Here is a 12389-nt window from a genome sequence, read left to right as displayed (position 1 = left end):
AAGAGGGGGCACGGAGTGGGTGGACACTCTTATGGGGGGTCAGAGAGTGGCAGCGATGATGTGTACCCTATTAAGGGGGGTTTGAGTGCGGCAGCGAGGAGGTGGACTATGTCATAGTGGATGTAAGAAGGGGCACGGAGTAGGTGGACCCTTTCATAATGGAGGTAAGAGAGGAAAGGGAGGATGTGGACCCAGTTATGGGAGGTCAAAGGGAGGCAGCGAGGAGGTGGACCCTGTTCTGGGGGGTCAGAGGGGGGCAAAGAGGAGGTGGACTCTGTCATTGTGGAGTTAAGAGGGGGCACGGAGGAGGTGGACCCTGTCATTATGGACATAAGAGGCGGCACGGAGGAGGTGGACCCTGTGATTGTGGAGGTAAGAGGGGGCAAGGAGGAGGTGAACCCTATCAGTGTGGAGGTAGGAGGTGGCACGGAGGAGGTGGACCCTGTCATAATGGAGGTAAGAGAGGGAAGGGAGGAGGTGGAGCCTGTTATGGGAGGTCAGAGGCGGGAGGAAGGAGGTAGACCCTGTAATGGAGGGTCAGAGTGGGGCAGGGAGGGGGTGAACCCTGTTATGGGGGGTCAGAGGGGGGCAGCGAGGAGGTGGACCCTGTCATTGTGGAAGTAAGAGGGTGCAGGGAGGAGGTGGACCGTGTCATAGTGGAGGTAAGAGGGGGCAGGGAGGAGGTGAACCCTGTCATTGTGGAGGTAAGAGGGGGAAGGGAGGAGGTGGACCCTGTTATGAGGGGTCAGAGCGGGGCAAAGAGGAGGTGGACTCTGTCATTGTGGAGGTAACAGGGGGCACGGAGGAGGTGGACCATGTCACTGTGGAGGTAAGAGGGGGCACGGAGGAGGCGGACCCTGTCACTGTGGATGTAAGAGGGGGCACGGAGGAGGTGGACCCCGTCATTGTGGATGTAAGACGGGGCACGGAGGCGGTGGGCCCTGTCACTGTGTAGGTAAGAGTGGGCAGAGAGGAGGTGGACCCTCTCACTGTGGAGGTAAGAGGGTGCACGGAGGAGGTGGACCCTGACACTGTGGAGGTAAGAGGGGGCACGGAGTAGGTGGACCCTGTCATTGTGGAGGTTAGAGGGGGCATGGAGGAGGTGAACCCAGTCATTTTGTAGGTAAGAGGGGGCAGGGAGGAGGTGGACCCTGTCATTCTGGAGGGAAGAGGGGGCATGGAGGAGGAGGACACTGTGATTGTAGAGGTACGATGGGGCAGCGACGAGGTGGACCCAGTCATTGTGGAGGTAAGAGGGGGGCACGGAGGAGGCGGACCCTGTCACTGTGGATGTAAGACGGGGCATGGAGGAGGAGGAGGAGGTGGACCCTGTGATAATGGAGGTAAGAGAGGGAATGGAGGAGGTAGACCCTGTTATGTGAGGTCAGAGGGGGGCAGGGAGGAGGTAGACCCTTTTATGGGAAGTCAGAGGGGGGCAGGGAGGGAGTGGACCCTGTTATGGGGTGTCAGAGGGGGGCAGCGAAGAGGTGGACCCTGTCATTCTCCAGGTATGAAGGGGCACGGAGGAGGTGGAACCTGTCCCTGTGGAGGTAAGAGGGAGCACGGAGGAGGTGGACCCTGTCACTGTGGAGGTAAGAGGGGGCACGGGGGACGTGGATCCTGTCGCTGTGTAAGTAAGAGGGGGCACGGTGGAGGTGTCCCTGTCATAGTGGAGGTAAGAGGGGGAAGGGAGGAGGTGGAGCCTGTTATGGGGGGTCAGAGGGGGGCAGCGAGGCGGTGGACCCTGTTATGGGGGGTCAGAGGCGGGCAGCGAGGACGTGGATTCTGTCATAGTGGAGGTAAAAAGGGGCACGGAGAAGGTGGACCCTGTTATAGTGGAGGTAAGAGGCGGCACGGAGGAGGTGGACCCTCTTATGGGAGGTCAGAGAGTGGCAGCGAGGATGTGTACCCTATTAAGGGGGGTTTGAGTGCGGCAGCGAGGAGGTGGACTATGTCATAGTGGATGTAAGAAGGGGCACGGAGTAGGTGGACCCTTTCATAATGGAGGTAAGAGAGGAAAGGGAGGATGTGGACCCAGTTATGGGAGGTCAAAGGGAGGCAGCGAGGAGGTGGACCCTGTTCTGGGGGGTCAGAGGGGGGCAAAGAGGAGGTGGACTCTGTCATTGTGGAGTTAAGAGGGGGCACGGAGGAGGTGGACCCTGTCATTATGGACATAAGAGGCGGCACGGAGGAGGTGGACCCTGTGATTGTGGAGGTAAGAGGGGGCAAGGAGGAGGTGAACCCTATCAGTGTGGAGGTAGGAGGTGGCACGGAGGAGGTGGACCCTGTCATAATGGAGGTAAGAGAGGGAAGGGAGGAGGTGGAGCCTGTTATGGGAGGTCAGAGGCGGGAGGGAGGAGGTAGACCCTGTAATGGAGGGTCAGAGTGGGGCAGGGAGGGGGTGAACCCTGTTATGGGGGGTCAGAGGGGGGCAGCGAGGAGGTGGACCCTGTCATTGTGGAAGTAAGAGGGTGCAGGGAGGAGGTGGACCGTGTCATAGTGGAGGTAAGAGGGGGCAGGGAGGAGGTGAACCCTGTCATTGTGGAGGTAAGAGGGGGAAGGGAGGAGGTGGACCCTGTTATGAGGGGTCAGAGCGGGGCAAAGAGGAGGTGGACTCTGTCATTGTGGAGGTAACAGGGGGCACGGAGGAGGTGGACCATGTCACTGTGGAGGTAAGAGGGGGCACGGAGGAGGCGGACCCTGTCACTGTGGATGTAAGAGGGGGCACGGAGGAGGTGGACCCCGTCACTGTGGTTGTAAGACGGGGCACGGAGGCGGTGGGCCCTGTCACTGTGGAGGTAAGAGTGGGCAGAGAGGAGGTGGACCCTCTCACTGTGGAGGTAAGAGGGTGCACGGAGGAGGTGGACCCTGACACTGTGGAGGTAAGAGGGGGCACGGAGTAGGTGGACCCTGTCATTGTGGAGGTTAGAGGGGGCATGGAGGAGGTGAACCCAGTCATTTTGTAGGTAAGAGGGGGCAGGGAGGAGGTGGACCCTGTCATTCTGGAGGGAAGAGGGGGCATGGAGGAGGAGGACACTGTGATTGTAGAGGTACGATGGGGCAGCGACGAGGTGGACCCAGTCATTGTGGAGGTAAGAGGGGGGCACGGAGGAGGCGGACCCTGTCACTGTGGATGTAAGACGGGGCATGGAGGAGGAGGAGGAGGTGGACCCTGTGATAATGGAGGTAAGAGAGGGAATGGAGGAGGTAGACCCTGTTATGTGAGGTCAGAGGGGGGCAGGGAGGAGGTAGACCCTTTTATGGGAAGTCAGAGGGGGGCAGGGAGGGAGTGGACCCTGTTATGGGGTGTCAGAGGGGGGCAGCGAAGAGGTGGACCCTGTCATTCTCCAGGTATGAAGGGGCACGGAGGAGGTGGAACCTGTCCATGTGGAGGTAAGAGGGGGCACGGAGGAGGTGGACCCTGTCACTGTGGAGGTAAGAGGGGGCACGGGGGACGTGGATCCTGTCGCTGTGTAAGTAAGAGGGGGCACGGTGGAGGTGTCCCTGTCATAGTGGAGGTAAGAGGGGGAAGGGAGGAGGTGGAGCCTGTTATGGGGGGTCAGAGGGGGGCAGCGAGGCGGTGGACCCTGTTATGGGGGGTCAGAGGCGGGCAGCGAGGACGTGGATTCTGTCATAGTGGAGGTAAAAAGGGGCACGGAGAAGGTGGACCCTGTTATAGTGGAGGTAAGAGGCGGCACGGAGGAGGTGGACCCTGTCAGTGTGGAGGTAAGAGGGGGCACGGAGTGGGTGGACCCTCTTATGGCAGGTCAGAGAGTGGCAGCGAGGATGTGTACCCTATTAAGGGGGGTTTGAGTGCGGCAGCGAGGAGGTGGACTATGTCATAGTGGATGTAAGAAGGGGCACGGAGTAGGTGGACCCTTTCATAATGGAGGTAAGAGAGGAAAGGGAGGATGTGGACCCAGTTATGGGAGGTCAAAGGGAGGCAGCGAGGAGGTGGACCCTGTTCTGGGGGGTCAGAGGGGGGCAAAGAGGAGGTGGACTCTGTCATTGTGGAGTTAAGAGGGGGCACGGAGGAGGTGGACCCTGTCATTATGGACATAAGAGGCGGCACGGAGGAGGTGGACCCTGTGATTGTGGAGGTAAGAGGGGGCAAGGAGGAGGTGAACCCTATCAGTGTGGAGGTAGGAGGTGGCACGGAGGAGGTGGACCCTGTCATAATGGAGGTAAGAGAGGGAAGGGAGGAGGTGGAGCCTGTTATGGGAGGTCAGAGGCGGGAGGGAGGAGGTAGACCCTGTAATGGAGGGTCAGAGTGGGGCAGGGAGGGGGTGAACCCTGTTATGGGGGGTCAGAGGGGGGCAGCGAGGAGGTGGACCCTGTCATTGTGGAAGTAAGAGGGTGCAGGGAGGAGGTGGACCGTGTCATAGTGGAGGTAAGAGGGGGCAGGGAGGAGGTGAACCCTGTCATTGTGGAGGTAAGAGGGGGAAGGGAGGAGGTGGACCCTGTTATGAGGGGTCAGAGCGGGGCAAAGAGGAGGTGGACTCTGTCATTGTGGAGGTAACAGGGGGCACGGAGGAGGTGGACCATGTCACTGTGGAGGTAAGAGGGGGCACGGAGGAGGCGGACCCTGTCACTGTGGATGTAAGAGGGGGCACGGAGGAGGTGGACCCCGTCACTGTGGATGTAAGACGGGGCACGGAGGCGGTGGGCCCTGTCACTGTGGAGGTAAGAGTGGGCAGAGAGGAGGTGGACCCTCTCACTGTGGAGGTAAGAGGGTGCACGGAGGAGGTGGACCCTGACACTGTGGAGGTAAGAGGGGGCACGGAGTAGGTGGACCCTGTCATTGTGGAGGTTAGAGGGGGCATGGAGGAGGTGAACCCAGTCATTTTGTAGGTAAGAGGGGGCAGGGAGGAGGTGGACCCTGTCATTCTGGAGGGAAGAGGGGGCATGGAGGAGGAGGACACTGTGATTGTAGAGGTACGATGGGGCAGCGACGAGGTGGACCCAGTCATTGTGGAGGTAAGAGGGGGGCACGGAGGAGGCGGACCCTGTCACTGTGGATGTAAGACGGGGCATGGAGGAGGAGGAGGAGGTGGACCCTGTGATAATGGAGGTAAGAGAGGGAATGGAGGAGGTAGACCCTGTTATGTGAGGTCAGAGGGGGGCAGGGAGGAGGTAGACCCTTTTATGGGAAGTCAGAGGGGGGCAGGGAGGGAGTGGACCCTGTTATGGGGTGTCAGAGGGGGGCAGCGAAGAGGTGGACCCTGTCATTCTCCAGGTATGACGGGGCACGGAGGAGGTGGAACCTGTCCCTGTGGAGGTAAGAGGGGGCACGGAGGAGGTGGACCCTGTCACTGTGGAGGTAAGAGGGGGCACGGGGGACGTGGATCCTGTCGCTGTGTAAGTAAGAGGGGGCACGGTGGAGGTGTCCCTGTCATAGTGGAGGTAAGAGGGGGAAGGGAGGAGGTGGAGCCTGTTATGGGGGGTCAGAGGGGGGCAGGGAGGAGTTGGACCCTGTCTTGTGGTGGTCAGGGGCCACGGATAAGCTAAGAAGGTGGTGATCGTCCTGGGGAGGGTGCCGATTAAGGGGTGTGGGAAGGACCGCCTAATCTGAGCTATAGTTCCCCTTTTGTTCCTAACTCACGTTGTGTCCAGGAGGTGACTTTCTACCCCTGTGTCCATTGTCCTCACATGGAAACGTGAGAGTACGTCACCTGTTTCTTTCCGGGCGACGTCAGGCTCCACCCCGCACACTCTCTAGAGCGGCTGGTCCCACAGGCTCTGTGTGCGGCGCTGAGGACTTCATGGCACAGACTGTGGTGATCCGCATCCTGGGTTCACCGTCCAGCTGGAGAAACGTCTGTCACACCATCACCTGTGTGATTGATAATTTTCCCAAAGAAGATGCCTTGGATGCCTTAAATAAATAAAAAATAAAGTGTTGATATCTTTTTCAATATAGCTGCTTTCATTTGTAATCTTGTGTATTTTCTGTATTAAAAACCATTATTCTTAGAAGAGATTTCCTAGACACACAAAAATGGTAAAGACCGTATGATTTTCAATCAATGATCAAATGGGAGCCTCTAGGAGCGGGGGCAGATTAGAGAGATAACCTGAGTCCTCAATGCTCCAGTGGGAGTAGATGAGCTGCTGAATGTGAGTTTTAAAAATCTGTTTAAAATGCATCCCTTAGATGATACGAAAGCAAGGAATCTGCAGAATCCCAAAATGAAGCGAAAGCAGACTTTGCCTGGAGGATTCTGCAGAATCCTGTAGAGCCTGTGCTTCTCTGAAGGCTGCCTGGCATCAGAATAGGAGACAAAGCCCGGGTCAGATGCCCCCTATCAGACTGAGCCCCCAAAAGGCTCCACCTTGATGAGGGGAAGTGACAAATTAACCCATCACAGTGCCAAGGGCACTTAGGATGCTTTGGGTGGGAGTGGATGGGTGGGTGGGGAGAGGGCACCAGGAGAACAGGGACCACGAAGGATCCCTGTTTGGTAGACGCCCACCCCCCAGCCCTGGCCCCTGAACTTTAGGCCACTAGCAACAAGAAATCCAAGTGCTGGCTGGAAGAATCCAACTTAACTCAGGCTTAACATTGCGTGCAGCAACGAACACCCAACACAGCAAAAAATCAAAATAAATAAATAAATTTTAAAAAAAACAAAAAACAGCTCCAAGGAAAATGAGTACATCATGGTTAGAAATTACATGACATCAAGGAGGCGAGACACCATGAGTGAGAAGCAACGGGTGGCAGCTAGAAATAGAGCCGCAACGACTTCAGATGGTGGAAATAAAGTTTAATACCTTTAAGGAAATGAAAGGGAAACTTGAAAATCTGAACAGATAACAAGACAGAACTAAGCACATTTGAAAAAGGGAAAATAGTGACATTTATACACCTGAATAAAGTTCAAGAAATAATAGGCTGGGGAAGAAGGAACATTCAAAGAAACAGAATTTTCCAAAGTTGTTGAAAGACACCAACCCTCAGATTAAGAAGCCCAAAAAACCCCAAGCAGTATAAATATATAGACACAGATATAAGTAACAAAGGTGGGTCTGTTATAAAAGACAGCTGGAGAGGACGGTGTCCCCTCCCCACAGGAAAGACAGGTTATAATGAAAGCCTTCACATCAACAGTGGAAACCACAAGGCTATATGATAGTATCTTCAAAGTGCTGATTAACTCAAGCAAGAATTCTATAGCGAGTAAAACAAGGGAAAGTGTGAAACTTGGGAGTTTACCATCAAAGGACCCTCACTAAATGGATTCTGGAGGATGGAGTTAAAGCCAAAGGAAAATGAGCTCAGATGTGTGGCCTGACTCTGAAGGAGAAATAGTGAACCAAGCGGCTTTGTGACACCTAATCAAACCAGCAACTATAAATGAAACAACGGTAACTTATGGGGAAATAAAGCAGACTCGATTTAAAATGCCAAGTTACTGTAGGTTATAAATTGGGAGGGGAGGTTGCAGAATAAAGTATTTTGGGGTCCTTGTATTGTCCAGGACAAGACTATGGCTATTGATTACTGGTAACTTGTTAAATATGGATTAAATGGGCAAACACTAATAGAACAGACCCAGTGTAACCTTCAAAAGAAGTGAAGGGAAAAGAATAAGTGAAGGAAAACAAACAGTCCAAATGAAGGCAAGACAAGAGGAAAAGGGGGAGAGGAACACGTAAAATGGGACAAGTCAAAATTCAAAATGTGATGTTAGAGATAAAACCAAATCACAAAGGACTTCCCTGGAGGTCCAGTGGTTGAGACTTTGCCTTCCAATGCAGTGGGTGCAGGTTCAATCCCTGGCCAGGAAACTGAGATCCCGCATGGGATCTTTTGGCATGGCCAAAAAACCAAAACATAAAACATAAGCAATATTGTAGCAAATTCCATAAACACTTTAAAAATGGTCTACATCAAAAAAAAAAATCTTAAAAAAAAAAGAAACCAAATCATAAATCTCAATACACGTAAGTGGACTAAATTCTCCTGTTCAGACCTTAAGAGTTATACCCTATTTTAAAAACAAAACAAATTTCAGCTATGTACTCTTTGCAAAAAACACACCTAAAGCACGCAGAAAGATAAAAGGCCCAACTATGGAAAAGACAGACCAGGCAATTAGTAACCAACAGGAGGCAAACTATAGTCATATTAATAGCAAAGGAGAATTCAGGCAAAAAGCATCATTAGAAATAAGGAAATTTGCTGCAGAACAATAAGTGATTCCATTCACTGGGAAAATGTATCGATTCTAGATGTGTGTCCCATGGGAATTTGTGTATAGCCTCATGCGAAGCCAGACTGACAGAATTAGAGGAAAAACTTGTCCAATCCATTGTCATGGTAGATTTTAACACACTTATCAGTAATCGGTAGATCAAATGAACCAAGAAAATTAGTAAGAAAATAGAAGATGTGAACAGTGTCACCATTGGGCTTGAGCTAATGCACTTGACTGCATCTGATGTCTGGAAAAGACACATTCCTTTCAGGCACACATGAACACGTGCTGGTTTGGCACACGCTCAGATGTAAAGCTGACCTTGGTATACTTCAAAGAATTATGATCAGACTACATTTTTTAAAAACCGCAATGCAATTAAGTTAGAAAACAAAGCCAATAAGATCATTAGAAAAATTCATTCACTTGGAAATTTCATAACACTTGTAATCGGCTCGAGGGTCAAAGGAGAAATTATCATTGAAATTAGACAAATTCATCATCTCACTTTTCACATCAAACTCATGGGATGCAATTCTTGAAAGGAAACTTAGAATAGCAAGAATTGGCCTTTGAAAAAAATAAGGCTCAAAATTGAGCTAAGATCTAACAGAAATCAAAGACCCACAGGTGCAGAAGGAAGGAAATTAAGAGAACAGAAATTTGTGAAATAGAGAAGCACATCAACAAGGCAAAAACTACATGTTTGAAAAGACAAGATTCATTTTGTTTAAAGGCACAAATGAAATGGAGTGAAAAACACCATAACCACAGACGTTACTGAGAAAAAAAGATAAGATCCTGAGACCAACTCTCAACACCCTTCAAATTTTCATATAATTGATGACTACTGAGAAAGATAGAATTTAGCAAAACAGATTCAAGGAGAGAAACGAAGCCAGAATAATCCTTTACCTGTAAAAGAAATGCATGCAATGGTCAAAATTTTTACCATGAAGAAAACACCACATGCAAATGGCTTTATCAGAATGCTCCCAAACATTCAGGAAACAGATAATTCCATTCTTACGTGAAGAAATAATAAACAATTCATTTTAAGAAACCAGCATAAGCCGGACAACCAAACTGACAAAAACGGAACGGGAAAGAAAACTACAGCCCAATCTTCCTCATGGACACGGATGCAAAAATTCTCAACAAATATCATCCAACCAGATCCAACACTGAAAAAAAAAATCATGATCAAGTTAGTTTTTATTCCAGGAATGAGACTGATTAATATGAAAATGTATTACTAGAACTGTTGTTAATTAACAGATTTAAAAGGATATGTTATCTCAACAGATAAAGAAACTAGAATTCAGCATCCATATATGACATTTAAAGTTTTTCTTAGCATATTTTTCAAAGAATAGTAATTTCCTTAACTTGACAAAAGACGTCGACCAAGAACACCCAGCAAACATACTTTATGGAGAAGCACGGCAACATTTAAGGTGAGGAATAGAGTGAAGACGTCCTTTCCATCACGCCCACCCCGCCTCCCCCTCAACGCTGCACTGGCGTTTGCGGCTGCCCCAGAGGAGTGAAGAAAAAGAAACGAAAGTTTTCATGGAACCCTGTTACCCAAGCTCTCACTGCTCGCCACAGGACAGGCCAATAATCAGGAGACGAGTTGCTGGGCAAAGAATAACGACTTCCTTCGGAGAGCCCCCAAACCCAGAAGACGGTGGGCTCGTGCCCCCAGGAGCCGTCTTGCCTGCGGCAGCAGTCGGGCTCCTTTTATACTACAAGGGGCGGGACTAAAGCCAAGCACTTCCTGGTTCCCGTCAGCCTCCGGAGGGGAGGTGTTCATTTCTCCCTCCTGCAGTCATTCACAGGTGGGCCTGCTCAGGAGGTTTCTTGGGAGCTAAACACACAGGTGTTTGAGCTGAATGCTCATTTACCTTCATCTCTCGGAGGCAAGGGTCCGAGATGGGCCATTGTGTGGAATTTAAGCTTATCGGCTTAAATTAACTTGTAAGAGAATACAAAATGTTCTTCCCTATTACAACTCTACGTTATATCAAAATGTAGAGTAGTACAACTGATGTGGAAAACATGTGTGGTGATTCCCCGAAAAATTAAACAGAGTTACCATATGATCTAATAATTCCACTTCTGGGTATATCCCCCAAAGAACTGAACGTGGGGACATGAAGAGATGTTTACAGACCCGTGTCCACAGCATTACTCACAACAGCCAGGAGGTGGAGGCAACCCAGTGTCCGCTGATGGATGATGGATAAACAAAACGTGGGCTACACACAAAATAGAATATTATTCAGCCTTAAAAAGGGAGGAACTTCTGACACCTGCTATAACATGGATGAACCTTGAGGACATTATGCTCAGTGACATAAGCCAGTCACCAAAGGACAAATACTGTGTGTCTGATTCCACTCATATGAGATCCCCAGAGGAGTCAAATTCACCGAGACAGGAAGTGGATGGTGCGTACCAGGGGCTGGGGGAGGGGATGGGGAGTGAGTGTTTAATGGAGACAGAGTTTCAGTTTGGGGAAGATGAAATGATTCTGGACGTAGACGGTGGGACGGTTGTACAACAAGGTGAATGTACTTAATGCCACTGAACTATACATCTAAAACTGCTTAAAATGATGGATTTTATGTTGTGTACATTTTACCACAAAGTTTTAAAAGTTGTAAGGATTCCAAAGGATTGTCCACAAACACTGGTCTCCTGATGCTGGTAGGAACTTCCCACCAAACCCAGGGGTTTATCATCTGCAGCTTGTGAATGAGGATGTGTTTCAGAGACTATATGCAAAATCACCTATCATTTTTCTGAGAAAGCTTCCATCAGGCTGTCAGAGGGTCTGTGACCCACACGAGTTCAAGAGCCATTCTGAGGGCCCCTCCCCTCTGCAGGTGTCACCTCCCCACTTTCCTCCCCTCCCTCTACCCACCCCCAGGACACTTTTCTCTTTCATTCACTCAGATTGTTTAAACATGATGCAATGTATATTCGTACATCTTTCTTGAACTCATTAGACAAGGTTTAATTTTTTAAGACAAGTGAGGCTGTGAAATCAACCAAACTTCCGTGTTTTTTCTATTACCCTTTTTTTCCTGCCTGACAATATTAAACAGGTCCACCTCTGGCTCGGGATGTGGAACAGCAAATTTACAAACCCATGTGGATGCTTCATCCCCCAAACCGTGTTCTGTGACCTTAAATTAATTTCCAGCTAAATTTTCTTGCTTTTTCATTCTTAATTTGGCATTTAGTGTGGACTGAATTCGAATACATTGAAGACCCCTGCTCGGTCCCATGGTCTGGGGTGGTGGGAATTCTTGGAGAGGTAACACTTCAGATAGCAGAGGGGAGGTGCCTCTGAGAAGTTGCTTCAACCTCAGAAACATGCAGGGAAGGAAAACTCTCGCCAGCTCAAGTTTCATCCAAGTGAACTCTGAGATGTGTTAACAAAATGTTTTTATTTCTATTTTTAAATGAAATGCATTGTTAGGTACTTGCATGAAACCTCGAAAGGCATTTACGTTCTTTGCTTTAACTCTTCCTTTGTGGCCACAGAAAGCGGGTAGGAAGGATGAACCGAGAACGGGCGCAGCAGACACAGCCCGGGCATCGTGCGGAGCCTGCGGCCCCGAGCCCGCCTGAGCGACGGTCAGTAGTCGTCGTAGTTGATGCTGGCTCCGTGCCTGAAGCCCTAGGGGCTCCAGGGACCGATCGCAGCATCCTCATCGTGGTGGCGCTGGTGGTAATCGTAGCAGTCGTGCCCATTCCGACCTCTGTTTAGCCAATGGGTGATGGCATCCTCAAATTTCTGCAGGAAAAGAGGATGAGAGGGGATGAACGTAAGGACACCGTTTCCCAGAGAACATCTTACTGACGCTGTTTCTCTGGGATCTTTCTTCAACGAGGAACAACCCCTCCTAAGAATAACTCCTGCCACAAGGACCTACTGTACAGCACAGGGAGGAATTATATTCCCTATCTTGTAATAACTTATAAGGGAGAAGAATCTGAAAAAGAATATATGTATAACCGAATCACTTTGCTGTATACCTGAAACTAACATAACATTGTAAATCAACTCTACTTCAATAGAAAACAATAAATCATCGTTTTTTAAAAAGACCAACTCCTGGCTACAGCATCCCTGGGCCAGAGGTCAATACTAACCAGCTGGAGAACGCTGCTGAA

The 12389-nt window shown here is 50.2% G+C and overlaps 1 protein-coding gene and 1 long non-coding RNA gene across 11 annotated transcripts in view; one reads left to right on the top strand and one right to left on the bottom strand.

The window, feature by feature from the left end:
- The window catches only part of BCO2 (beta-carotene oxygenase 2), a 479892-nt gene that overhangs the window by 157477 nt on the left and 310026 nt on the right, over positions 1 to 12389 (top strand). The gene's annotated exons all lie outside the window — the stretch shown is intronic.
- LOC103009086 (uncharacterized) overlaps positions 1 to 12389 on the bottom strand; it is a 143124-nt gene that overhangs the window by 4470 nt on the left and 126265 nt on the right. For all 3 annotated transcript variants that reach the window (XR_009009269.1, XR_009009270.1, XR_009009271.1), the window contains 2 exons: positions 9789 to 12009; positions 5673 to 5875 (listed from right to left, as the gene is read on the bottom strand). This is a non-coding gene — a long non-coding RNA (uncharacterized LOC103009086). The remainder of the gene's footprint in view (positions 1 to 5672; positions 5876 to 9788; positions 12010 to 12389) is intronic.

Source organism: Balaenoptera acutorostrata, chromosome 9 (genome assembly GCF_949987535.1).
Source record: "Balaenoptera acutorostrata chromosome 9, mBalAcu1.1, whole genome shotgun sequence".
In the NCBI taxonomy this organism is placed as follows: Eukaryota; Metazoa; Chordata; class Mammalia; order Artiodactyla; family Balaenopteridae; genus Balaenoptera; species Balaenoptera acutorostrata.
Note: the sequence above shows the minus strand (reverse complement) of the source record. Positions and strands in the feature narration are given on the sequence as shown.